This window comes from Lissotriton helveticus, chromosome 2_2 (genome assembly GCF_964261635.1).
Source record: "Lissotriton helveticus chromosome 2_2, aLisHel1.1, whole genome shotgun sequence".
In the NCBI taxonomy this organism is placed as follows: domain Eukaryota; kingdom Metazoa; phylum Chordata; class Amphibia; order Caudata; family Salamandridae; genus Lissotriton; species Lissotriton helveticus.
The window spans coordinates 12,930,591-12,958,516 of record NC_136060.1 but is presented as its reverse complement, the minus strand read 5'-3'; positions in this window follow the sequence as shown (position 1 = coordinate 12,958,516).

Sequence of the window (27,926 nt, the reverse complement as noted above, 5' to 3'; positions counted from 1 at the left end):
TGTGCGCTTTACAAGTGTACTACAATTACAATTACAATTCACTTGTGGTGCTATCCACATTGGTAAACAGTTTGTTAGAATCCTGAGTTTCTCATGAGGTGTACTATCTGGAAATACTGCCTCTATTTGAGTAATTTTTTGAGCTAACCAGAATGCAATGCGTTCCCTTTTAGCGGGCAAGTTACCAATGACTGATTGTATAGTCTGTGGTGTAATTTTGTTTGTGTTCCCCTGATGAGGGGTTTGCTGTGGAATTCTTATACCAGGTTGGACTGTTAGAGTCCGCATGACACATTGTACCAATTGTCTATGTATTTGTATTAGTTGTTTTAGCTGAGCTAACAGTTCTGGACCTGTCATTTGTTCAGTGTCAGGATGTGGTGTATAGCTGGCTAGTACCGGCCATGATGCTCCTGGTCTACCTAATGGACCGAGCCTGGTAATGTGATTTTGATGTTGTAGGGCGCCTTTAAACCAGAGCTAATGCTCTTGGTATGTTAATGGAATTTCTAGAAAGGAGCGTATTCCGCTGGAGGTTCCTCCATCTTGTAGGAGTGGAACACATGTGTTGTTGGATTCGCTTGCGGGAAGAGAATCCATTAATAGAATACCTCTGTCTGCCAATATTCGTGTGCCTCTATGACCAAAATTACCCTACCACCATTTGTTGATAGGCCCTTTTCTATAAGCTTTATAGCTATGGCTTTCCTGTCATTTTCCGGGATGATTATAGCATCATTGTCATCTTCATTAAACCCTGTGGTGTCAAAACCTGGTCGAGCAGTTCCCGCTCCATCGGCTTCGGTGTTGTTGTTATGCGACATTGTTTACTGAAACTTTGTAGAGCAAGTTTCAAGGAAACAAAGATTAGGTGCACAATATATTGGAACACTGTATCCTTCAACGTTGAATTAACCAAAAACTAATACATACGATTTTTCATCCTACTCAGTTATGGCGGATTTTTCATACTTTAATCCACTCCAGACGTCTATTGGAGTATTTTACGGGATAAAGGGGTCCCTGTGGAAAGCATGACTGAGTTACTCTAGTATCTAGCGTTAAATTAGTGCCTTACCAAACGTTGGGCGCCATGTAGTGTAGTTCCTATATTCCCAATGGGCTCTGTGCATTGGAATAATATATCCTATAGATTTGACGTAGGACTGAGGTCAACTAGGTCTCTTTCAAATATATTAGACTTAATTGTGAGTGCCCGCTAGCTCAGAGGTCGCTAGAAACTTTCTCGAATAAACAAGAAGGGATTCGTTTCTGACAACCGCATAAACATGACAACTTTGTTTCCCCAAGAATAAACTGGTCTTCAGAGTCATGGAAACAATAGATAGATATTTCACTCAGTCAATCGGGCATGCTTCGTTTCACCAGAGGTGCAGAGAAATAGATAGATGGGCGTTTTCAATAAAAGGTTTTATTGAACAGTCTTCTTTCTCAAGCATATGAAATGAACTGCTACAATCGTAAGACTGGTTGCAAAATATAATGCATACAGTAAAAAGAGTACAATAAAATAATACTGTAAGAGCATTGTATGGTTCCTAAACCATAGCTAAATACATACATAAATAACAGAGGCTAAAAGTACTCAACTGGTGCTTCTAAAATACACCTACCCCGATCTACCTCACCTACCCCGATCTACCTAACCTAAGCTTAGTACGAGGGAAGAAGTAAGTGAGGTATAGCATAAATGTAGTATTCTTTTGCCAAGAATCTGTCCAAGATTTCTCTTAGGGTCTAATCAGCTCCGTACCTTGATCTGGAATGAAGAAGGTCAGGTTCAGGACTCGATTTCCCAACAATCCGCAAGGTTAGCTTGCAAACACTGGAGCTGGATTTCTTGGCAGGAGAAAAGACAGCATACCTCTCAGTGCGTCGGCTGGAGAGTCGACTTCCTTCGGTACTTGCAGTAGCAGTGCGCGTCGGGCAAGTAGATAGTCGAACTGCTCCAAACCACTGTGTGTTTGCTATGGCAAGTGTGGGCATATTTATACCTTGAAGGTACCGAGTTTGACGTAAAGGTGGACCTAATAACGTCATCAAAATAGTCTCAGTTCTTCGAAAACTCCATGAGTTCTTGGACAAGTCAGTTTTCGAGCAAGGGGAAGTCCCTAGCTGCTGATGTCGAGTTTTCCAAGAATTTGTTGTAGATTTTCGGAAGTAGTGGAAGTAGCCCTGCGGTATTTGAACTGCATGAGCTATGTCTAAATATGGTTATGATTCTTATACCTATATAAGGGCATGAATCGGAAAAATTACAATAGGGTCGTAAAATGTTATACAACAGTTTTTGGTGACACATAATCTCCAATTCAAACTTGTACGAATGGGTCTGATACAGGGTGGATCTCTGTATAACTAATCGATGATTAGGTATTAGGATGGCATATAGAGCTCCCAACCTTCTTACTTTTTCTCTTAAAGGGTTCCAAATTGGGGGCGAATATTAGCCTGTGCAGTAGAGGTTGACGGTGCTGCTCCACTGGTACTTGGTCCTTCTCATGAAGCAGGAGAAGCCTCTCTCAATCTCCTTAACTCTTCCCTTGCAAAGTTGACCGGATGCTTGATCTGCAAGTGCTTCCGCATACTTGCTGTTCCACACCAGTACTTTTTATTGGGGTCTCCTCTTGAAAGCAGTTTTGCATATGGGGCAAGTAACTTTTCTTGCATTCACCTTTTTAAAGACTTGTGCAAATTAATTTCAACACATTCATTTTGGTGGACCAAAGTCTGCATGTACAATGGCCAGTGGAAGCCTTTTGAGAGCGGGTACACCCAAGATCAAGTGAAGAAATTTGATTGATAAGGCATAGCAAAGGAGGTGGCAACAACAGGGAGAAAGGTCCATGGGTGGTGGAGGCTAGGTTTGTAAATCTGCTCCATCTATAACTTTCTCTCTCTCACAGTTTTAATGTCGTTTTCACTATCTTTCTCTCTCTCTCACTCTCTCTCACTCTCTCTCACATCGTTTCTCTTTCTCTTTTAAAGTTATGGACGCTGCTGTCAACTCTGACTTGTGGAACCAAAGCTGAATGGAAGTTGTGAACTCTGTTGGTCATAGCATTTACACAAAGTAAGCAGAACGACCTAAATATACAATACCTCCGATTAAATGCATTAAAAATGAAAGAGCTTATTTACAAACCCCTTGCGACACTTTCAACATGAGAAAAGCAACACAAAAGTGGCACAAGAGTCTTGTAAATAAGCCCTAAAGAATATTGTTCTGCATAATGACTTGATCTCCCACCTAATTCAGTCTCATCTCTGAATCATTTTAAAGACCTGTTGATCTGTAATGTAAATATGACGCAGCAGGCACTTCTATACAGACATTGCTTGAACGCAAACCTAGAAGACAACTGAAATGTATTAGGCACACTGCTCACGTAAACAAAAAAAGTAAATATCGTCAAGTGTTGCTTTGGCTTGTAATGTTTCACCTCATTTAGTCACATCGATCTAATTTTAAACACTAATTTTCTTTTTTTGTTTTGCAGATTTCCTACCATACTTCTATTGGAGTCCATATCACATGTTGTTTATTGTATTGTTTTGGTAAAGATATGGTTGTAGTTATTTATTGTATTGTTATCTTTGAGTTATATTTCCAGTTATTTATTGTTTTAATAACAATTAATTTTAAAAAATGTATATACGTCTTTTTTTTATGGGGGTAGCAGTCCCCAATAGAAATTATATTTACAATTTGAAGTATAATTCTGAGGCTAACTCTTTACCAGATCTTTACCAAAGTCTATTGCTACAACTAACGGTTCCTATGGAAAAGTTTTAAAACTACAACACCATTAGCAACATAGTGTGGTGAACTTCTAACCTCTGTACTCACTTTAGTGGTCCATGAACTGTTACTATGGTAACAGGCAGTAAGCAGTTTTGGAGTAGGGTTGAAAGGTACTGGCTGTACAGAAACCGTTATATTTACCCAGGATCCTCTACATGACAGAAAGGAAAGCAAAGTAAAACAGAACACTGTGTACCAGATTAACAACCCCCTTGTACCACTTTTGCGTTCAACCCCCCATCAAAATTAGAAGTGTGTGGGCCTCAACGGCCCCCCTCAAACCCCGGGAACCACCACCCCCGGGAATTTGTGTATTACGGGAGGCAGTCTGCGTGGCCCACCACCTGGTGCCCTCGAGGGCCCTGGGTACCGCCACACCCGACGGCTGGCTCCTGCAGTGTCCCGGGGTGCCTACCCCTGGGACACTGCTGTTTGCTTTGACTGTGCGGGACTCTCACGACTCCTGCCCTGCCATAGCAAACTTAGTTTCCATTTTGAAAGACTGAGCAGTGAAATCTGTTCTCACTTTCAAAATCCAAAGCACATTGCATTTCCACATACAAATTAGCATCTCCCCATGCAAAAAAAGCAATGCCGGAAGTGTGCTTGACTTCTCAATATACCAACTTATCCTACGTAATGTTATTTTCAATCACGTCCTGATAACCAATAAGAATCATGCTATTAAAAAACAGAAACATGCACCCTAGTTTTCAGTGTAGAATGTTGTCAAACAACCAATCAATTCTTTTCTGTTTTTCAACACTGCATCTTATCCACCATTTTAGAAAAATCTTACTTTTCAAACTGCCATTTCATTTACAGCAACCATCTGAGTGCATCAAGACCTCCTTTCAAGATGCTTAGAGTGTGAATTGTGGGACACAACTATATTTTCTTGAGCCAAAGGGAATATAGAATGGGGTCCATTTATCACAACAATCTGCGTTTCAATATGCATGGCATCTATAGGAGAGATGCTGTACATTTTACAGATGAAGGGAACAAAGTCTTCCTCATGAACTTTAGACTCTGCATCGGTAATTACTTGTAGGTACTAAAATCTCTCAATAAACACAAGGGCTCTTTTTAGAGCCCCCCAAGATCTAAACACATAAGCTTGATGTATATCTCAAAAATACATCCTTATTTTTTTGGGTGACGAAATGCGCGGATTCTACGTGCATCCCGATTCTTTTAAAAAATATATATATTTTCCTACTATTATTGCCCTATGGGTCCTTATGGGGCCCCCTGAGCAGGCCTAGGGGTTGAGGGGGTGTCTACCCAGCCCCTGTTCACGTTTTGCACACATATTTCACAGACTTCTTCACCCTCGCTTCTACCGAGGCACAAAATGGCTGTCAACAGTTCCTGGTTTCAAATGTTTTCATCCGCTTGACAACCAATTAGAATTGAGTGCGTGAGCGGGATGGTGCGCTTATGCTACAATGCCAATCCTCGCACAATCCGCGGATCCACCACGACCATAGATATATACGTGACTTTAACGCTACTTTTCTCAGAAACTACTGTACAGATTGACACCATATAAGCAAAAGGCACAAGTCGGAACTGAGAACTACCTCTCTGCCAAATTTGGTGTCATTCCTTTCAGCCGTTCGGGCTGTAGCCGTGTCTAAAGGTCCTGTGGAAAATTGAATGGGGAAAACATGTTTTGGGATCCCCTTTTTTCTCGGCCCCCGTTTGACCAATCACCCTCAATCTTTTAGGGAAGGAGCGGAACTGAGCTGGCCAAACATTTGGAAAATCTCAAGAAGATTTATCAATCGACGCCAAAGTTATTGCCAATAGAATGTTGCGGATTTCCTATGGATAATAGGTCCTAACTATAACTATCTACTGGCGACCGCCAATAGTTAATATATATATATTTTCAATGATCATACACTCTCAGGAATAATAGGCAAAACAGCTGGCTGGCTATTCCAAATTGTAATCCTCACTACAGCACTACTCTGTCTGGGGACCTCCAGATGGTCATTATGTGGCCACGCTATATAGATGACCTGTTCATCATGCCCCCTCTCCTCTGATTAAGCGCCGGGACTCCCCTTTGCTGGGTCAGCCGTGCGCTATATAAGAACGTGTAACATAACATAGCATAACATCATATGGAGGGGAACCAAAGAGGATGCGGAGAGTTGTATCAGAAAACTCAATACCGACAAATATAATATTCTCCTGACAGGGAACATCAGCGTCAAAAGTACTGAGTATCTTGATGTTGGTCTAGTGATCGAGAAAACCACTGTATGTACTTCTCTCTTCCGCAAGGTCACAACAGTTAACAGCGTCCTGCATGCCCTCAGGAGTCACCCAGAGGCACTCAAATGGAGTATTCCTTATGGCGAACTGCTGAGGGCCAAAAGGAACTGCAACAACAGTGGGGCGTATTCGGAAGAAGGTTCGAACATCATTGATAGGTTCCGGAGCAGAGGATATCCCAATTGGGTGCTCAAAAAGGCTAGGGAACGGGCTGAGGGGGTGGAAAGAACTCAAACCCTACAGGGCAACTCTGCGGAAACTCAGAAAGATGATGGAGACACTACACGCATGATCCTTACATATCACTCAGAGTCTAATAAGGTGAAGCACATACTTACCAAACACTGGGACATCCTGAAAACAGATGGTGTTTTAGGAACTACGATAACAGAAAGACCTAACATCCCATACAGACGGAACAGAAACATTTGGGACCTGGTGGTCAGGAATGACATCACCCAGTATCCCTCTAACATACAACATGCCTCATTGGTTTTTATCCATGTGGCCATTGTAAGGCATGCAGACACAGCAGGTACAGATGGGATCTAGAATACAAAGGTACAACTAAAAGAATCACACAATTCATAACATGTGGCACAAGTTTTGTGATCTATGCCATAGAGTGTACATGTAAGCTGTGGTATATAAGGAGCACCACTTGTGCTGCTAAAAAGAGAATTCTTGAACATCTCAGGGCCATTACTAACCATGACCCCAAATACCCTGTGGCACGCCATTTTGGGGAGAATCATTTCTCGAACACAGCTGATCTCAGCTATTTGATCTTAGAACACATTCCCAGACATCCCGGGGGGGGGCGGAAGATAGGGTATTAACTCTCAGACAACGTGATTCTCGCTATATAATTGAGTTTCAAATTAAAAGCCCGGGGGGGATTGAACCTGGATGAAGAACTTGCAATCCACCTGAGGGAGGGATCCTAGTCATTTGTTTGCTGGTTATTTGTACTGTGTTTTCTGAGCAGCTGCACAGAATATGTCATTACTGTATCATTAGATGGGAAGCAGCTTTTGTAAATTTGACACACCATATGGTGTCTCAAAATGTATTTAACAATTGTTTAATATTTTGTTTTTTCTGTTTCGTTCTCTCACAGCAGGAAAGGAAGGGGCCCCTTCACGAGTATTCACCTGCACGGGCGTACCTACCCTTTGCACTCCGAGTTGAATTTCACTTATATCACACTGGGTTAGACAGTCACTGGTAGGTGTATGATCTGTTCATTCCTCCATGGGAACAGGGGCACTTGCCCATAATTAGAACCACGTCATCTTATTGGACATTGACCCAACTCTTTAATGACGCCACATTCTGGTTAACATGTCACAGAATGGATCTCATATACCTTATTGATGCTACTGGCATGCCTGACTCGATGCAATTTTGACTTCACATTCTGTTTTGATCGTTTATTATGTACAACATTTCATTTAAGATCTAAAATCGAGTTTATATTGATTTGCAACTACTAGCAACTTTTGAGCTATAGAGCATCCTATGTGGAAGTGTTAACCTATTTGCTCATTGTGACCGCATACAATTACATATGTATTGTACTTCGTGCGATCTTTCATGCTTATGCCAATGTTGCTTGTTATTGTGCCTTTGCATGCCCCCCCCATTTCTGATTATCAATAAGTATTATACATGAATTGTCAGACAATTTCAGGGCATGTTCGCAACTCATGGTTTACGGTAAACCTTACACCATTCTAAGATGGCGGCTGCATTTTGGGAGCTTGGCGTGCGTGAGTCCACTTTCTATGTCCATGTAACAACCGATCGTAAAACTTTATCAGTGCCTGTATTTTGTGCATTTCTACACGTGAACAAGGCTCTCCGCCGAAACACGTCGTGTGGTTTAAAACTTGGAATATCCCCCCAAAAAAGTGTGCATTAAAACTTGGAATATCCATCCAGCTGTTTTGCCTATCATTCCTGAGAGCGTATGATCATTGAAAATCGTTGTTGGAATAAAATACTGCCGGCTTTGCTCCGCCGGAGTTTACGCCAACTTTCATGGGTCCCAGTACCTCAGAAGGAGCCTTGTGGAACATATATATATATATATATATTTATATATATATATATATCTCGCAGGATTCGCCACAGCCACTCCAGTTCCTGTATGGAATGACTAAAGCGGACCCAAGGTTCTTAGTGCAAAACAGTGAATTTATTATATGCCCAGCATATCTGCCATTACACGTTTCAGGCCACACTCGGGCCTTGATCACATGATGCGTTGCTTTGATACTGACCCAGAATTTAAAGTGCTCATGCAAATTGTGACAAGATACTGTAAACTACTCAACGAAAGGTTCACTGAGTGCAAATATGCTTATAAATAAATATCATAATAAATACATGAATGTATATAAATAATGATAAAAATGCATAGAAGGTAAAAGCAATGGTATTATAATGTGGCATTTAAAATCTATTGAAACATTCCTTAATTGGATTTGTAAAAGCTAGAAATGCAATCACTTGTAACTAAGCCGATTTGGTTATATAGATACCATCATCATTATAGCACTTGATCATTTAAGAACACTATGTAAAAAAACATATTTAAACATAAATGTTAAAAAATCCGGGTGTCATGATGTAACACTCTTTGTTGCTATAGTTGATTCTCAAAATAAAGCCCAAGTGGGCTATGGTAGTGCTATGTACAGTTGTAGTCACCTAGCTCTCTATTCCAAAAATATATAAGTATCACCCTACTGAACCACTGTTGGTGCAGAGAAGTGCAAAGTGCAAAATAAATAATTAAAAATGTTGTTGCTTAGCAAGGAGGGGTTGAAATATTTAATAAATGTATTCTCTTACTGATAGTTAAGCAAGATGAAACTAGTTTAACTATATAGGTATATTTCCTAATATCTATGGTCACTCATTATAAGCATGTAAAAAAGCCATCGCTGGCATTTAACCCTGACGGATTCTTGGTATCGAGCTCCAATATGCATCTTGTTTCCAAGAGGCGCAGTTTGGCTTCACGGTTTCCTCCTCTTCTCAGGGGAGGGATTGTGTCAATGACAAAAGATTGTAAGTGTACAGGGTTACTGTCATGACACTCCCCAAAATTCCCAGCTACTGGGTAAGCTTGGTCCCTGTTGTTGATCGCTCTTATGTGCTGGAGCATATATATATATATATAATTTTTTTTATATATATACATATATGATGGCTGAGGTGTGGGGTACGATGCACGAATAAAATCAGCACCTTCGAAAAATTTGGGTCTGCTGTCATACTTTTGGATTACAATTTCCGAATTGACGTTTCAAACCTATATATATGTATATATGTAACCCCAGAATTACTCTCTTTGCACTGTAACTCGTGGCGATTCTGCGGCGGTGCGAGACAAGAAAAATGGCAGAGTCATGCTGCAAATAAGCTCCCAATCCTCTCAACAAAGATTTATCCGCGCTCACAGGTAAGATTCAGCCATGGATTTTTATTCTTTTTGTACAATCAATAGGACCATATTTACAGGGCTTCGATGGATTGCCGTACGCGTTTCGGTCTCACATTAACCTTTTTCATGAGTAAATTGCCACAAGTTCAAATCACAGTTTAAATTGTACAACCTGATGACATCACTTCCTAGTATCTTGCCCCATGGGATTGTGGTATATGTAGTATATACATCTAATAAAGTACAAAGTGCGTTAAAATGTCAAACTCAACACAGCTTTAATTCATGTATCTGAAATTACTAATCATTGGTAAAATTCCTGGCAATTTATAAAACCAATTAAAATTAATTAAAATTGAAATTTGATGTTATCAAACATTTAAACAAATCAATGTAATGACTGACGTGTGTTATGTGCTACTCTTAGTATTTTTAACCCACCAGATTTTAACTTTGCTTGTCAGTCTATTATCAGTCAGGGTCCCAATAACCCTAATCTTACGATCATTTCATCTTTTCATGTATTAAATTTAATTCACATAACGAGTGTCTCATTTTGTCAGCACAACCTTATTCAAAACTACCCTATCTTGTAACTTGTTCATTGGTCTGCACAATATCCGGGTACTATTACCCTTTGAACATATTAATTGGTTTCAAATTTAATTGCCTAGTCATACTTAATTTACCATTCAGAAATACATTTCCATTTGTGTGAATTCAGTGCAAAAAAGTGATGGTTGCTTGTACAAAATTCTAAATATTCATTATATAAAATGGTGATAAAAAGTTATTACATTTTATAAAGGGAGAAAGGCGCATTTATTTCTAGTTCATTATAGGTGTATGTACTTTTCCCTCATTTTGATTCAGCCCATGTGGAGTGATAGTCCGTATGTTAATAATGTGTAGTGATTCTCGTTGTCTTAATTTTCTTTCACAATCAGAGCATGACCTTCCAATTGTTCGATTACATGACATTTTAGTTGTTCTCAATCATTGGCATGATGGGTTTCCATGTGTCTGGCCACCACATTGCTGCAATCTTTTTTTATTGTTGTCCTCACATGTTCCAATACACGCTTTTTCAGCTCTCACACAGTACTTCCCATGTATTTCAACTCACATGGGCATTCAATTTTGTACACCACAAACTGACTTTTGAAAGTGATGGGTTGATCAATCTTCCATATTTTGTTATTTGCTAATGTGATTTGTTCTGCGACTTGGTAATCTCACACACTTTGCAACAGTTGCACTTATAAAAGCCAGATATTTGTAGCCTACTCGAGGTCTGCTTTTTTCCTTTGTGAAAGTGACTGTGCACAAGTTTATCCTTTAAGTTCTTTTGCCATCTTAATGTTAAAATCGGGTGATCCCCCATGATTTTTCCACTGTTTGATCCAGCAGTAAAATATTCCAGTTTTTTCTTAAAATGCTTTTGATGTTTTTTGCTTCTGCAAGTTGTGATTAAATGAATGGGGTCTTTTTGATTGTTTTTTTCTGCTTTTTTTGTGTTTTTTTCTATGTAATTCTGTTCTTCGTTTTTTTATTGTTTTGTGGAGGCAAGATGTTATTACTTACCGTTTATATCCCAGTTTTTTTAATCTTTGAAAGCTTGCCTGACTTTGTTTTTTCCAGTCATCTTCCTGTGAACAGATCCTTCTGATTCTCAGAAATTCACCATAAGGTATTCTGTTTATTGTTGATGTTTGGTGAAAACTTTGAGCATGAAAAAAAAATTGCATTAGTTGCATTCTCTTTCCAGTGTAAAGTCATTTGGATTTTGTTGTCCTTAATGTACACCTCAGTGTCCAGAAAGACTGCATTTGAATAGCTGATGTTGACCTTAAGCTGATAGCTGATAGCTGACCTTAAGTTTGTGTTGGTTGAATTTAAGATTTTAAAATAATCACCAAATCCTTCCTCTGTTCCATCCCAAATCATAAAGTGGTCACAAATATACCTCAGCCAGATGATTGTCTTGTTCACGTATTAATCATAATATGGTTGCTAGGCCATCTGTTGCTCCCACCATCCCATTGTTAAGCAGGCATAGCTCAGACTAAAAGAAAAACCCATTGCAGTTCCTTTCCCTTGCCTGAATAGATCTTTTCCAAACAAAAGAACATTTTGGGTTAAACAAAGTTTGATCATGGTTAGCAGCATTTTATTGTGTCTGGCAAACTGTGGGCCCGATTCACAGAATGAACTTAAGACTCAGTCCTAAACTTACTACTATTTTGGTATTCACAGAATGCACTTACTACTTTTCGCATTCACAGAATAAACTTAAGACTCAATCCTAAACGTACTACTATTTTGGTATTCACAAAATGCACTTACTACTTTTGGTATTCACAGAAATTAGGATTTTGTCTTAAGTTTGTCTTAAGACAAACTTAAGACAGATTTAAGACAGATTTAAGTTAGGATTTTGTCCTAAGTCTGTCTTAAGTCTGTCTTAAGTCTGTCTTAAGTCTGTCTTAAGTTTGTCTTAAGTCTGTCTTAAGTCTGTCTTAAGTCTATCTTAAGTTTGTCTTAAGTCTGTCTTAAGTTTGTCTTAAGTCTGTCTTAAGTCTGTCTTAAGACAAACTTAAGACAAAATCCTATCTTCTATGAATACCAAAAGTAGTAAGTTCATTCTGTGAATGCCAAAAGTAGTAAGTGCATTCTGTGAATACCAAAATAGTACTAAGTTTAGGATTGAGTCTTAAGTTCATTCTGTGAATCTGGCCCTCTATGTTTAGTTTATTTAGAAAGTATTTGCATTCTTTCATTCCAATGTCATTGTCAATGTTCGTATGGGTGGAAATGTCATCCATTGTTATTAATTTAAAAGTTTCCTACCAAGGAATCTCTTGCAGATGCCTTAAAAAATCACTCGTATCCCTCAAATGGTCTATAATGCACTAGAGATCTCAGCAAGTGAACATGAGAGAAATTATACAGATTTACCAGAGGACTCTATAATGATGCATACTCTGTCTAATTTTTCTGCTTTAGCAGAAGATCACGTGGCAAATGTGCTGCTACAAATCAAGTCGGGTTCACTTTTGGACCTCTGCCCTCCGCATACATTGCAGTTGATTCCCGAACAAGTTAGTACCTTTCTGACCCCTTTACTAAATGAGATCATCAGCTCCAGGATCCTTTCAGATATCTGGAAAAAGGCATGCATCAGACCCATCCTAAAAAGGCTTCCCTAGACCCCACGGAGGGCAAGCATTTCTGCCCTATATCCTGCCTTCCATTCCCTTAAAAAATTCTAGAGAATTGACAGATTATCTAGACAGTAACAACATCCTTGACTCAACCCAACATGGCTTTAGATCCCGCATTCCATTGAATCAGCCCTAATCATGGATGTGATATCCTGATGAACTCGAATTTCTTGAAGCTCAACACCGAAAAAAACTGAGTTCATTGAGTTTGGTCAAAGAATGTCTGTATGGAGTCAACCATGGTGGCTCCGGAGACAGGTAACTGTCCAGTCCCTGTGTCCAAGGCCAGGAACCTTGGTGTCAAATTTGACAAGGATCTGAAACTTGCTCCACTGATAAACCAAGGGTCCTAGGTGTATTTCTTTACACTAAAAATCAGAACGCACGGAGAGGGGAGTCTCAGCAGTCTCAGCTGAAGCAAGCTAGCGGGCGGTTGCCAAGAAATCTGAGTGCCTGTGAACGCCGATCACCTTGTCGTCATATTCTGCAGTTGCCGATCATAGCCCTGAAACCTGAGGGAGGCAAGGCAAGGTGAGGAGAGGTGCAGCGCCGTGAGGCAAGGCGCTGTGAAGTGCACGACATTGGCGGCGTGGGCGTTGGCGTAGGCGCTCTGAATACATTCTGCCTCCCTGTGCCTGGTGGTTTTCACCTACCCCGAGTAAACGCAAGGACGCGTTCATCTTTTCCTTTGCCTAACATTGCCGGCTCACATTTCCAGTTAAACTCAAGGACGCGTTAATCTTTTCATTGTCGGCTCATCGTGTTTTGTTGATTTAACTACCCCCCACAGTGCACCAAGAATTACGTGCGTTTTCACAGTTCCTTAACTCTGATAATCCTCGAACCTTCTACGCTGCAAGGATGTAAAAGATATTGATTTCCTAGTCATTGCCCATTCTGGAAAACTTTACTGTGCTGTTTGAATACTAAATAAAACCACGTACAACTTGTTATTTATTTGTTTGCTGAACTTCAGGAAGTTCTCCTTTGCAGCTTCCGCTGGTTTTCTCCAGTGATTCTCCGAGTGAGTCAGAGCTCAGGGGCTCGGAATTGTTCTCGGTGGTGGAGTTAGCAGCAGTTAGCAGCAGTTGTGCAGTGTGAGTGGAAGGAGCAGGTGGCGGCTCGAACGGGTTCCGGAGCGAGCGAGCAGGAACAGACTTGGAAAAAGCTCCCCCTGCTTCCCACTATCCTGTTCCCGCAATTGCCGCATACTGCGAAAATCTGCGAAACCCTTCAACAGCCCGACAACCCTGAAATCCTCACATCACAAACTGCACAAACTGCACAACTGTCTACTTTTGCCTTGCCCCGCCTCACCTCAGAAAACAGGCAGCTGTTCGAAGGAGACAAGGGAGAGCGAAAGCGATTTCCCCCCATTGAAGTCCGGCAATGGTCGTGTAAGCTACTCCCGGCGAATCGCTGTAGGACATCTGCGGCGCCAAGGAGCGGAACGCCGAGGGGAGAATGTCGAAGAAAGGGGCGAGAGGAGCCTGAGGCCCCCTGCTAGTCCTGTGAAAGAGATTCATCGTCGCATAAGCGAATCATAAGGGAAACCATCTGCACCTGCAATCACAACATAGCGATCTCTGGGGGCCCCAGCCTGAATCAAGGAAAAGGCCTTACAGGGTCACTCTGCTCAACAGAGAACCCGTGAGCGTGGCTGCCGTTAGAGGCTGCTGCAAAGTAAGAGCCCGGGGCTAGTGGGCCAGGCTGGTCCGACTAGGTCTGATCTTGCCGGTGGCCTCCCCTGCGTGCGCCGCTCGCTTTTGTTCTCGCTCTTGCTGCCTCCCAGCTGGTCTCAGCTAGTCTCTACCAACGGCTGCGGTCGCTGGGAGAAACGCCGGCCCTATTCAAAACTGAGGGCACTACATTTTAAGACGCTACAACCACCTCCGTATCTAGGAGATACCCCCGTTGCATTTTCGACTAGTTATATCCTAACTACGGTCCTAATAGAATGCGCCCCAGGAGCTGTCTCCAATTGCAATCTACACATCATCCACATAAGTCTGCCAAGCGCCAGAAAACAAAGCTGTTGTATCCCCAGGAGGCAGGTCGCAGTCACCAATCCCCCTCCCGCCCATTGCAACTGGAACGAACGGAAGAGGTTGTCAAATCGCTCTCAAGTGCCTCAATGGAAATCCTTAAGGCCGGAAACGCGCCAATCGGACATTTTGCGCACACGGCTTGCTTTTCGCACTCGCCAAAAGAAAAAATCAGTGGGCCCACTGATATCAGAGATCACTTTCCCCGGATGGGCAAATTGAAAAAAATTGATCCTCATTGCCCTCGAAATAGGAACATGAACCCACAACAACAATTTATAAACTCCTTAATGTCCGCTAATCCGATGTCTCTCTACCCAGAAATAACCATTAGCCGCAAAACTATAGTCTTTGACTCTGTTACCATACCAGTGAATGCACAAGCTAACTCACCGGGTAGTCAACCCCTACTCTCGTTACCATTATCCCTTCCCCCCCTCCCTCAGAAGAATATTGTCTCCAAACAATTATAAGCAAATCGTCTGATGCGTCATTACCCATGTCAACGTCTGCTTTCCCCGTCCCATCGCACGTTAATGGCCTCGTTATCGCTTTTGACGTAGAGAAAGAAAATTCATTCTCTCAGCCGGGAAAAGAGAAAGATAATGTCAAAACCATGGCATGTACCCCAGTTGATTCTGTAATTTGGATTTCATCATCACACTCCTCGACTCAATCATCAAAGATCTTAACCCAGCAAAGTCTATTACCGCATGAAAATATGACAAATTTGCCAAAGAGCGCACCAAATGACTGCATTCAAAAACGTAGTTTTGACTTTCTATCACAAACATCTACCCCTAATCCTAATGGGGTACCTCATTTCTCTCCCTTCAGCAACACTGCCCCACCTGAGGCGTCGATCAAAGCAAGTCCTTCTATAGCTTCACCTGCAATCTTTAACAACGCTAAAACCGGAATTAAAGACTACTGTCTCAACTACGACCCTAACAAAAATCTTCAAAAAGACCAAACTCACTTCTCTATCAATTCGTCTTTCGCCTGTAATTATCCCACTGAAAACAATCCCAACCGGGCAGACCTTAGACAAGGCTCTTTTCAAGTTAGTACAGGAACGTCTAAAGTTGAAATGCTTCTCGCAGCCACTAACCAAGCTCTGAACTCTATGGCTAATGCTGCCCATATGCACGCGGATAAATTGGAGACACAGATAATCATTTTGCAATTATTAGCAGACTCCATAACGGGTATAGACTCTAAACTGGAACAGCTAAACTCACTGATACGACGAGCTCAAAAAAATGTTGGGCAAAATGACAACCCCGCAGTACATTCAAGTCAGGAACTGTCTGCAAGTACAACCTCGCATCCTAATCATGCTCAGACAAACTGTATCTGTGAGCCTTTAATAAAAAAACTTGAATCCTTGCCCAAAATAATGTCTACTTTAATAGAAGATTTAAAGATAAAGTCTCAAACTATTCCACAGAAAACAAGCTCTCCAACTCAACTCCACATCCTATAAACCTCACGTACAGCAAAATTAAACCTCAATAATTCAGTCAGCCCTAGTGATAATTATACCTTAAAACTGGACCAACCACGACTTAATGCCACAATAAATACCCATCATGATCAACCATCTACCACAATCAGCTCTTCCATGCCTTTAATTGAGACCAAACAAATTCTAAAGGAAGGAACCACGGTGTCCAGAAAGAACAAGAAAAAACTGAAGAAACTAAATAAAGCAAAAAAAAAGAGCAACGCATTACTGCAATGGCTTGGAACAAATACGAGGGGCCCCCCTACAAACCGGGCGGAGGAGCCAAAAAAATCAAGAGACTTGCGAAAAGACACCACTGAATACATGAAATCACCTCCAAATCCCCCGCAGAAATTATTAGCCCCAAAAGAGAACAAAGTAGTTACCAACAGCAGTAATAATAAAAAATCTTGTAGTAATCATCCAATTCAAAACGAGAAATGTATTGAATTAGCAACTAAAAGCCCCTCTGCTGTCGCTAGTGCAAAAAGCACATCTACTATCGAAGACCTAGGACAAATAAAAAGAACTGCTATTGTAGAAATGGTATTACCAAGAACTGACGGAAAATTAACCGACAATGGGGTTGCAATAGAGGACGCTGGTTCCGACAATAAGACACCCCTCACCCAAGAACTTGTTACGAGTATTCTGCCAACAAGTAACCGTGCCCCGACTCTAAAGTCTACTACTCAAGAAAACCTAGAGCACTTAGGGATCGAAAAGCCCCTGACAGATCTTCTATTCTGTAGCCCCAACCAGGCACATTCACGCAAAGATAATACTAACAACCAAGAATATCGATCTACACAGCCACAAAAAAACGCACAAAAAAAAGTATTATTAATTCCGGAATATGAATCTCAGGGTAAATGGGATATTCTAAACAGGGGAAACATTCTAAAGCTATGTCAACACCTCTCTGGCTTAGAAAGTGTCAACTCAGCGGATATTGAAACAGTGGCCTTTATGGACCCTGCTTCGGGCCAGAAAAATGAGTCAACCGTGGTAACTTTTTTCAACCCTGATCTGGCCGCCACACTATTGAAGAACGCAAAGCAATTGAGTGATTGGGGTATTCATGCTAGCTTTTATACCACCATCAATTATCCGACCTTTCTAAAAAACCTCCCTGAACTCCCACTGACCAACAACAATATTAGTTCCGATTTAAATTTGGAAGGGAGCAAACGGCAGCTCCCCCCGTTGCTACGCGGCCATAGACAGGAGTCAAATGCCGCACCATGGATCGATACTCCGCTTCAAGTGATAGCCACAACAACAGGTGGTCCACGTAAATGCGTATTTAAATCAAATAAATCTCAAGATTGGTCGTGGCTTTCCAAGGCCTTAGGGTAATGTACAGATAATCCAGCAGGATAGCGAATCAAAGTATGACACAGCCTGCTGCTTGAATGTCTGTTCCTGGAACATCAGGGGATTAACAAAAGAGAAAATAGGTCGATTAACTACGGACTTCCGGAAGTCAGATGACGTCTTCGCCATTCAAGAGACCTGGGCCCTGGAGAATACTACCTGGGAAGATTTTATTGTAGTCGAATCCCTTGCTACTCCGTCCACAGTAGGTGGTCATGCATCTGGGGGGGTGTTGATCACTGTAAAGAATACATTGGTTGTAAAATTAGAAACACTTTATAACGGCGAAGGTGACTACATTTTCATCAGCGTTGAGACCGAGAGCTACAACAAGGGAAAGTCAAAGCAAAAAATCATTCTCGGCTGTGTCTACCTACATCCCGTAAAAAATTTGACGGGAGACTACTTTAAGCAATTTGCTCCCTATAATAAATAACCTTGAAGCTCTATTCCCAAATGATCTGTGGCTGATAATGGGTGACTTCAACTCAAATTTAATGGACATTGATTCCACCCAATCTTCTCAAATATTAGCAGTAAATGACGAGTGGGCAATCCCGGAGATTAAATCCCAGTACCAACGGAAGGAAGCCAATGGAATAAAATTGGCAACAAAATTAAATCAATTTGGTTTGCGTACTTTGAACGGAAGGTTAGCCTCTGATCAACCAGCTGCATACACCCATATATCTCCATCCCGCATGGCTACCTTAGACTATATATGGATATCATTTACTGCCTTTCACCTGGTGTGCCAGCTCTCGATAATCCCAACTTTAGACAGCGACCACGCCATTCCTGCATGCAAGATTGCCCTCAGGCAGAATCATCGCCCGATAACTCCCTTGATTGGAAGGGAATCTAGCCTCCAGAATGTAAGAAAACTGAGATGGTCTGAAGGGAATCGCGAAATGATAGAAGCGGAAGTTGATAAACTTCTCCTCGAACGGCATCCGGTTGGAACTGATTACACGACAGGATTCCCCTGGGAAGCAACACTAATCGAATTTTGAGACCAACTAATATTAAAATTAACAAACAACCCTCCGAAGGCCCTCCCGGTCTCAACTGCTTTGCTAGAGCAAAAACAACTTATAATTTTCGCAAAGAGTAAACTAAATAAGCTGCTACGTGTCCATGCGAACAACGAAAGCAAATTTAAATCCTTAAAGAATGATATATCAGCTGCCAGAAAAGACTACAGGAAGGCCAGATTCACCTTAAAAAGACAGGAAGAAGAGCGCCGTTGGGCGTCAGTCTTTGAGATAATCAAAACTAAGGACCAAAGGAAATTTTGGAAGTGGATAAATGAGGCAACCAAAGCCATTAAACCACCTACCGCAACTAATATCTCCCCCGCTGCCTGGGAGAACTATGTTAAAACACTCTACACAGCATCGTATACATTAAATAGTAGCAGCAGCTCCCAACTTACATTTGACCAGCTAACCACTGAGGATGACCAAATCTCCACCATCAAGATAACACCAGAAGAAATAGTAGGAGTCATAAAGAAAATGCGCTCTGGTGGTGATCCTGGACCCAATGGTATCCCCACGAAGGTGCTCAAAGCCTGCGTACAAAAATGGGCTCTGATACTGACCCCTCTTTTTGAGGATGCAATACTGGGACACTCCATCCCGACCTCCTGGCAAGGTTCCCTCCTTGTCCCTTTCCACAAAAAAGGCTCGCGTTCCAACCCCGATAATTATCGGATGATAGCCCTACTTGATGTGGATGGGAAGGCTTACGCAAGTATACTTTTAAAAGAACTTATAAAATGGGTGGAAGCGGAAAACTTAATCCCCTCCCCCCAAACTGGTTTTCGAAAAGGCTGCCACATCGAGGACAACTTGATTTCTATAGTCCACCTGATGGAAACAACCCTTGCTACAAAAGGCAAGTCAATGTACATGGGATTCATCGATTTTCGTAAAGCCTTCGACAGCATCAGCCGGCCAAAATTGTGGGAAAAACTGGCTATATGGGGTATTTCACGGGTGCTACTAAATGCACTAATAGCCCTACACACGGACACCTGGGTTAAAGTCAGAGTAACATCGAAATGGTCTACCTCCAATAAAATCTATACAAATAGAGGCCTAAAGCAAGGGTGCATTCTTGCACCACTACTGTTTCACCTATACCTCGCAGACCTACCAGAATGGTTGTGCCGATCCAGGAATCGGTCAAAGAAAAATCCAAATCCTGCAATACGCAGATGATACCATCCTTTTAGATCAAACTCAGGTGGGGCTGCAAAGACTGCTCAATTCCCTGGCTCAGTACTGTAACAACAATATGCTTGAGATAAACGTTAGTAAAACTAAACGATGGCAATCTCATCCGCGAAAACAAAAAAGATCACGTGGTTTATAGAAGAGAAACCACTGGAGACTGTTGCAGCATATAAGTATCTAGGCGTCTGGATTGATCACAAAGGGAGATGCTCGGTGCATACAACTGAGATACAGGCAGTGGCTCGTAGCCTAGAGGGGGCCTTCATGCGATCGAAGAGCGCTCTGCATTCCCAGGACTTTGTCCCAGTGATAAAATTGATCAACGCAAAATTTCTCCCTACAATTTCCTTTGGAGCAATCATCTTCAAAGATAAAATGAATAACTGGCTAGATAGAGCACAATCATCGTGCTATCGTAGAGTATTTCGATTGCCAAACTCGATTTCCCACGCCCAAATCCGGAAAGAGTTTTCTTTATCCTCCATGCACTGGATTATGGGCGCAAGATATGTCTCATATTGCCTAAAAGCAAAACAAGCTGAACCTCATACGCTAAAGAGCTGCATATGGCTCCTGCTCAGTAACCCAACTACATCATGGAATAAATATCTGACATTCTGCCTCAAATCCCTCGAAGCGGAGGATATTTGGTCCTCTTCTTTGTCCAACGAAATGAAATCAAAGCTTCTAACTAAGCAAGCTAAAATTCTATCAAATGAATCGGATACGCAACGTGTACTTCAGCTCTCTCATGGCACTTGGGCTGCCAAACTGTATGCCCCGAAAACCTTACCATCTTACCTCGCATCAGCAATGAAGCCGTATATTAAGCATCAATTAATGAGATTTCGTTTCGGCTTAATTCCGCTGAAGGCATACAAGTTTGGACAAGGATATATGAAAGAAGCTTCTTGTCAGTGCCGTTTCTGTAATCAGGGAAAGGAAAGCCTGATCCACGTTTTGTGTATTTGTCATCGCCTTCGAGTACAAGGAATATTCTGGCTGAGACCAATTTGGCTTCTTCTAGGCGTCAGGACATGTCAAGAAGCACTCGAGGCCTGTATGAGGGGGAATTCGCCACAGATGGCGACTCGCTTTGTAAAATTTATCACAGAAATCAACTCCTTGACTCTTCCATCTGATCAAGCTTGAATTTTAATCCTCCCTAAATGACATTCCTGTGGCCTCTCTGCCGTCCCTTCCTTTTTCCCTACCCATTTATCCTATAGCTTTTTTTTAATAGTTTGGAACTCTTTTTTTATTTAAACAGTCATTATTGTATAGAAATTAATTACTGGACTCAACCATTCGATTAAGCTTGAATTTTAAGCCTTGTTAAGTGATATTTCTTTGGTTTTCCTGTTTTCCCTTCTTTTTTCCCTACCCACCAATCCGACGGCCTATTTTTACAGATTTGAATTCTTTTTTACTTAAACAGTCATTTTTTTTGTATGTGCATATTGCAATGATTTTAAATAATTGTGCAATAAAATCTTTTACTTACTTACTTACACTAAAAATCTTCCGTGAAATCCTGCCATTTATATCTTTATCACTTAGCAAAACAGTTGTCGGTGTCCTGGTCCTTTCCAGAGTCGACTATTGTAACGCCCTGTACTTAGGAGCTTCAGAACGCCGCGGCCAGGGTTCTGCTTGATTTAGCCAAACATCACTCCACCTCTGCGGCCATCAAGCAGCTCCACTGGCTCCCAGTTCATCAGAGAGTGAATTTCAAGGCAGTCTAGTGCATAAGGCTCTGTACGGAGGCGGAGCTGCAGACATTCAAACCCTATTTTCTTTATACCAACTGCAATGCTGTCTCAGGTCTGCCAATGCCGGATTGGTTCACGTTCTAAAAATAAAGAAAGCCACATGGGGAGGAAAGGGTTTTTCATATCAAGCTTCCATCCTATGGAACTCTCTCCCCTTGAAAATCAGATTGCAATCAAATAGGGCCCTTTTCAGGAAATTGATAAAGACCTGGCTCTTCCTAATGCCTGAAGATCCGTCAACTACCTGGGTGGCTCTCGCTCATCTCAGCGCCAATACGCCTCGGCAATAGTGTGCTTTATAAGCATCAGTCAGTCAGTCAGTTAAGGACTTGTACAAAAGGTAATAGGAAAAAATCAACGTAATTGGCCACTGATTCAAATAGAGACCCCATTGCCGAACTTATTGGTTTCCCCGGAGGTCTTGTAGGGTGTTTATGGACCTTCAGTAAGAAATATATTGCGGGTAAAACAGTATGCGCGATCATGAGGTATTTGCATTCATCGTCATCCAGTAACTCAATTTCTGTCCATTTCTTCAAGTGTATTATGCTGTAGGATTACTCTTTAATCTCTCATAATAGAACTCATTTTCCAGTTGGGAAGGTCTTCATTCATGTAATCTTCCTTTTCCATGACAATTATGTTTCCCCTTTGTCAGCCATTTTGATTTTGATTGAATCATCTTGTTGTAGGGCTAGGAGGGCTTGCCTTTCTGCTGCTGTTAAATTACCCAGAAACTTGTTTCAGGATGCTAGTTTCGAGTCTAGGGTGTACTTGACCTGGCAGTCTAGTCTGGACTGTTCCCATGAGGCACAGGGTCAAGACTGATTTGCATATGGCTGGGTCCAAACTGGGATGGCGTAGTGGGCAAAAGATTGATGGATTTAACCCAGATCCTTTGACTGAGGGAGAATTTTTGCATTGTCAGCATTCCATCCATCATTTGTTTGCTGCAACACTTTTCGCCCTAAGTGTGATGGGTATGCCCAAACGTGGGTCCCTTACTCACTGTAACACTGGATTCAAGTTTAACGGGCTGAAGAAAGATGACATACCCTGATACTGGTTCCAGGATGCTTGTTTCCTATCAAGGGAGGACCTGGCCTGGCAGTTCAGTCTGGACTGTTCCCATGAGGCACAGGGTCAAGACTGATTTGCATATGGCTGGGTCCAAACTGGGGTGGCATAGTAGGCAAAAAACGATGGATTTAACCCCCGATCCTTTGACTGGGGGAGAATGTTTGCATTGTCAGCATTCCGTCCAACATTTGTCTGCTGTAATGCTGTTAAATTAATGCTATGGTTTTGTTACTTCATTTTGTAAATGTCTTGGATTACTGCTTTATAGAATAAGCCTATTTTGTTTCTAGGTGTAAGTGGATAGAAAAATGATTTGGGATTTTTTCCACCTATGCCAGCTCCATTTTGCCAACAAATTATATCTACCTGAGAAGGTCCTAGGTCTTTTTTCATGTTCTAATCCTGTTAGAGTTAAGACACTGGCAGAGACTCCCACATTTAAATCCACTGTTGGTTGTGAGGTTGTTGTTTGACGTTCTCTATAGTAAGTTTTTTCCGCAAAGATTTTTGCCAACTTGATGTTCCTTATATATTTATATAAGTCAATCCACATCTGTACTAGATCTGTGTTGTTAACTGGACAAAAATTCAAGCCTCCTTTCATTAGAGAGATTTCATCATCAGATAGCTGTCTTTTTGGTAAATTGACAACCACCAAGTCCTCCTCTTTTCCATTTATGTTCCCTTCTGTTTCATACGCCACGTTACTGTCCCTTGTCTTTCTTTTGCAGCTGTACCGTTTTCCTCATCGTGTTTTTTTACTCTTCCTCGACCTCTTCCTCACCCCCTGAATGTGTGCGTTGGAGTCCCCATGTTTTTCTCCCACTGTTTCTGCTGGAGAGCCAGTCTCATATCTCCTAAAAAAGAGCATTTCAATTGTTTGTCTGTTGTTTTTGCTTCATTTTCACTTATATCAGTAGATGTTAAGGATGACAAACTTCCTGATGCACTTGTGGCGTAATTCAATGTCTCTTGCTGTTTTACTGAGTCGAATCTCCTAGCAAAGGTGACAATTCTTCCTTTGTTGTAGTCATCTTTGTCTCTTTGAAATTTAAGTTTTTCAATTTGTTTTTCCATTTCAACTTTGAGTTTTGTCATTTCAGTATTATCTGCTATTTCTTTTTCCAATTCCTGAGTTGTTGTTGGGTGTCATTTAATGCAATTCTGTGTGTTTAATCAAAATTACTAATGACAAATTTAAAATATGTTCTTCCCATTTGTGTAGCAGCTCATTAATTGTGTCTTGGTAACTCGACATTAGCATTATCCTGAAGCCTCTTATATTTATACATATGAAGAGTGTTTTTCTTTGCCAATATCTGTAGCGCCATTAGGCAAATCCTCATCAAACTAGTGTGATGCTTACTTCAGCTGATGTCTTTCAGGGTTATCCATCAAGCAGGGGCTGAGAAAAAAGGGGGGTCCCAAAATGCATTTTCCTATGCAAATTCTTATAGGAATTTTAGACATAACTACAGCCCGAACTGCTAAACGGAATAACACCACATTTGTCAGAATGGTCACTGTTGTTTCAGAAAGAGACCTTTTAATGAATTGGTGTAAATCAGTTCAGTAGTTTTTGAGATATTATGAGAAATCCAAATTTTGATATATAAGAATGTGAAGGCTCCTCGAACCCTCTCGATCTCGTGCTGAGAGCTGATTGGCTGCTAACACTTCAACCAGGAAGTGCTGGCAGCCATCTTGGGACTTGACTTTAGCCGAATCCCTGAAAAAACTTTAAGAAAAAGAAAAGGGGGCATGGTAGGAATACCCTAACTGCTTACCACTGATACTGGGGTCCCAGCGGGACCCCGCAGGGTAAACAAAGTACATTTGGGTTTTTTCAGCAGGAGAAGCGCAGGCTCTCACAGTTCTCTAATGTTTAGCCTCTGGGTCAGCAAGTTCCCAGGTGCATGTGGGATTAAAAAAAGTAGAGTCAAAGGAGGCCCCCCTCCTGAGGTTCTTTTAAGCCCCGGGGACCACCACTTCCTGGAGCTTTAATAGTATAATGGAATGGGCCGTGCAGACCCCTGTCCATTGTCTCTTTTGAGCCCACAGACTACCACCTTACCTGGACTTTATTTAAACTTTGGTGAGCGACCCCTCTCCTGAGCTAGGTTCCAGTCCCGAGGACTACCACCTCCTTGGGATTAAATTAAAAGTAATGGGGGGGGCTGCATGGACCCCCACCCAGGTCCCTGGGACAACTACCTCCCTGGGTTCTATGATATAATCAAAACTAAGAGGAGGCAGTGCGGCCCCTTCCCAGATCATATACGGCTCCAGGGGCCACCACCTCCCTGGGGCTGCCTCATGCAGATCAAAGGAGGGGGGCCATGAGGCCCCCCCGGGAGCCCTATGTGGTCACCTCAATCTGCACCCATTTTAATAGTACCAGCCCGGGGGCTCATTAAAATAGTTCTGACCTACCCCACGAGCCAGGCACTTTTAAAACATTCACTCACGTATACTACCTCACCACATACTCACACCCAACCCTCACATGCACCACGCATAGTCTGCATTATCAGTGCTATCGCGTAGTCGTAGGTCGCAGCACGCCACATCCCGTAGAGGGGTGCGAAGACCCCAATGATGAAGCATGACACCAAGGGTCCTTTTGGTGTGTGAGGGGTATTTTAAAAACACTATGTGCACCCCACCACAGTAGGGAACACATCACCCAAATCTGGTGGATTCTTGCTGTTTATTAATATATTTCAACCCACATTGACACGTGATCCTATAGATCTTGTGAGTTGAATTGCAGTTGAAATTTGGCGTTGTGTCCAGATCAAATTTTCAGAGAGTGTCAAGGTTTTAGTGGCCAAGGTTAGCTTACACACTACACAGGATCTGCATGGGTAGTGTCCTGTAACTGGATTCATATTCTACGCTGTCATTATCTTTTCTGTTCCCATTCAAGTTGCGGATATGTGTGTGAACCAATAGATCTTTTACATTTTTTGTTCTGTGGTTTACGAATCTTGGCTTTGGCTAATCCAGTTTCCCTGATGTAATGATTTTCCAATTCTTGTTAATTATCTTTTTCACTGTGTTTGTAGCTGTATTGTAAGTTGTTACGCACGTGAGTAGATTTTCTGTTGGCTCTTTTGGTGTTATTTCTAGAAGACATTCCCTCGGTGGATGTCTGGCTCTTTTGTGACACTTGCTAGTCTTGACTGGGTAATCTCTTTTCACCAATTTTACGGTCAGATCATTTGCTTGTATTTTGTGATCTTGAGGTTAACTGCAGTTTCGTTTGAGGCACAGGAATTGACAATAAGGGAAACTGTTACTTAATGGTCTTGGATGGAAGCTCTTGTATGACAATAAGCTATTTTTGGCAGTGAGCGTGTAGTACGTTTTTGTCTGGATCCTGTTGTCTTCTACGAATAAAGTTATATCCAGGAAATCTAGTTTCTTTCTGTCTGCCGTAAAGGTGAATTTTAAACATTCATCTCTTGTGTTCAGCCAAGCCACTTCATTGGATTTGACCGCACTCAGCTGCATTCTGCAAGAGGGGACTGCTAGTACCAGGATGCCCTGCTTCGCCACACCTGAGCGCCCTTGGGAGAAGACCTCATAGCTGCTAGCGGCACCTGCTTCGCGGGAGCCGCTTTGTTGGATTTGGCCGCACTCTGCCGCATTCTGCAAGAGGGGACTGCTAGTCCCAGGACGCCCTGCTTTGCCACACCTGAGCGCCCTTGGGAGAAGACCTCAAAGCTGCTCGCAGCACCCGCTTCGCGGGACGCGTGCGGGCTTGCCCCGGGCAAAGCCCGGGCCAAGGGCGGGCCCGTTTGAGCCCGTTTGAGCCCGTTAGAGACCGGAAGAGGCCGGGCTGGGCCCCCCTCTAAACCCCTCAACAATCAACAAATCAAGGTCAGTTTGCACCAGTTCATTGTTTGTCTCGAGGGCATCCACATTTCGGCATTTCGCTGTCATTGTACTCAGCCGAGGATGAATACGCGAGAGGGTAGAGGGAGAGGTGCAACATCTGGCGGAAGTGTGGCGGGGACGCTAGACCAATTTCTAATTAGAGATAGTTCGGTTCTCGCCCACGAGATCGTATTAACTGAGCGCCGCCTATCCCTTGATCCCCTCCACTCTAAAGGATCTTCATTGGGTGGTTTGATGTCTGCTCGCACCCCCGAACGCTGTTTGGTCACAAACACCCACTCTGGGCTGGTAGGAGATGCTAGACAGTCCCCGAATGTGAGACCGGATGTTTCTATTGTACCAGAATCCCCTATCATCCCATTGACTACTGAGATGGCACGAAAGGGAACAACAAGTAGCTTGTTCCCACGTATTTCCACAAGGTCTGTGCCCCAATCTAAGCATCAAACCCTTGATTCAATGCCGGAGCCATCTACGAAGAGGAAGCGGGGAGGGGGCCCCCAGAGACAGAAAAACACAAAATTGCAAAGGACAAACAAGAATGGAGGAGCAGCATTGTTACTACCATCACCTATAGCAGAGCCTCCGACGGCTTCCTCTGGTGGTCCAAAATTTAGATTTAATAGGTTGTCTTGCCCCAGAGGGACATGAGGCCTTTTGGATAAACTGGGGAACTTAATCTCAACTTGTTTACCCCCAATTTTGGACAGATTGACATTGATTGAGGAAAGACTAACACATTTTGAACTGAAAGTTATGTCCAATTATTGCTCCATCAAGGGTTCTTTGGCAAAAATTAATCGGTCTCCTGTAATTTCAACAACAAATGAGCCCTGTAATCTTGCAATACCCAAGCCTACACCCTGCAATTCTCCTACAATAAGGCCATCGCCCCCATCACCTAGGAGGGATGGTGGGGTAGCTACTGTTCCTAATGTTGGTGTTGAGATATTGGGTGGAAATAAGGGCGAAACAGGGAATATGTCTGGTGAATTTGCTCAGTTTATCCCGAGCTCCCCAAGGAGGGAGGGTAGTAGACCATGCGTAAGGATAGTAAGTGACACTGCATAACCTCCTACCACCCTTAACTTAGCCATTCAGGCCAGTTCTGTATCTGGGCCAACCGGCCAAGATCTCTCTGCTATGCATGCAGGATTGGCACATAGATTAGATCAAGAAGGCCAACGAGTCCTTCACCTTCCACCGGCC